This window comes from Phalaenopsis equestris, unplaced genomic scaffold (assembly GCF_001263595.1).
Source record: "Phalaenopsis equestris unplaced genomic scaffold, ASM126359v1 Scaffold001042, whole genome shotgun sequence".
Taxonomy (NCBI): Eukaryota; Viridiplantae; Streptophyta; class Magnoliopsida; order Asparagales; family Orchidaceae; genus Phalaenopsis; species Phalaenopsis equestris.
In genome coordinates this window covers 76,026-77,365 of record NW_018165481.1, presented here as the reverse complement: position 1 = coordinate 77,365, position 1,340 = coordinate 76,026, and positions in this window count along the sequence as shown.

The following is a 1,340-nucleotide window of genomic DNA, read 5'->3' as shown; positions in this document are numbered from 1 at the left end:
ATATATATATATATATATATATATTTATATATATTTATATATATGTCTACACACACACATATTTGTCCTTTGTAAAACACTTCTTGAGAGTTATAGCCGAGTGAAGGAGGATGAGAGAGGGTGATTGAGGATATATCTGTAGAGAACCAGGGAGTGGTCCCTTTATTCACTTTCTTGCTCTCTATTTATAGGGGCATATTTGTATAGCTATAGAAAGGAAGGAACGGTTATGAAAACCGTCATTAATACAGTTTAATTGTAATGATTTACTATCAAATCTGTATTACAATTTGAATGCAAATATGATGGAAATCAGTTGGTCTACGAGCTTGAGTTCGATCTAAAGGCCGAGGTGACTGACCGAGTGGTGATCAGGTCTGTTGAAGTAAAAAAGTCAGTCAGTCGACTGGTTGTGGTTGGGCCCTCTTCGTGAGGAGTTAAGAAAATTTGGGACTGTAGGCGTGGTTTTTCGACTGAGTCCATTGTCATAGTGCAATGGTTGACTCCGATCGAGCTATTAGTCATTGGATGATTGGTTGGATCATGTTCTTGTAGTCAGATGCCTTGTTTGTCGAGCAATCGTCATGAGTCGTTTGATTGCTTTGAGATTTGTGCTGATAGTTTTTGTTCATACATAATAATTCCCCGAGTTTGCCTGCTCCTTGACAGCTACGGTAAGAGCAGGGAAACAAGTAAACAATTATAGACATAAAAGCCATGAATTGATTGAAAAATTAACTTCCCCTGGGGTTCCATGCCTAGTGCGCTCTATAAATAGACATGAGTTGAGTCTTGCATCATTTGCTATTAGCTTCTCCTCATGTAACCAAAGAGCATTATGAATGAAAGTTCGAGTCGGATCGTTGTGGATCCTAAAAGGTTGGAAAAGGCCCGCTTTCAGGTTCCTCCTGCAAAGACAAAGATAATTGTGAAAAAAGAAAAACGGTTACAGACCAAGCCTGCTTCGATTGAGGTGGTCGGCTCGTTTGATAGCACCGGGGTACAGTTGCCAGAAAAGTTTGGCCACGAAACCCTGGCATTTGGGCCTGAGGCAAACACAACCGTTGAGGGTCAGCAAGACCCGATTGATGCAGAGATTACGGTGGCTGAAAAGGAGCCAGAGGGAGTGACGACCATCACCCCGCTTTAGCCTCTACCTCAGAATGATGGACGTACTTCGTTGCAAGTGAGAGATGACATTTTTAGGGCCATCTCCAAGATCGATAGATTTATGGGAATGCGAGAAATCACATTTAATAATTTTTGGTATCTTTATGGCCTCATAACATTAACTTGGATGCAGATAAGTTGATTGGGTCGAAGGTCATAAAGAGGGGGGG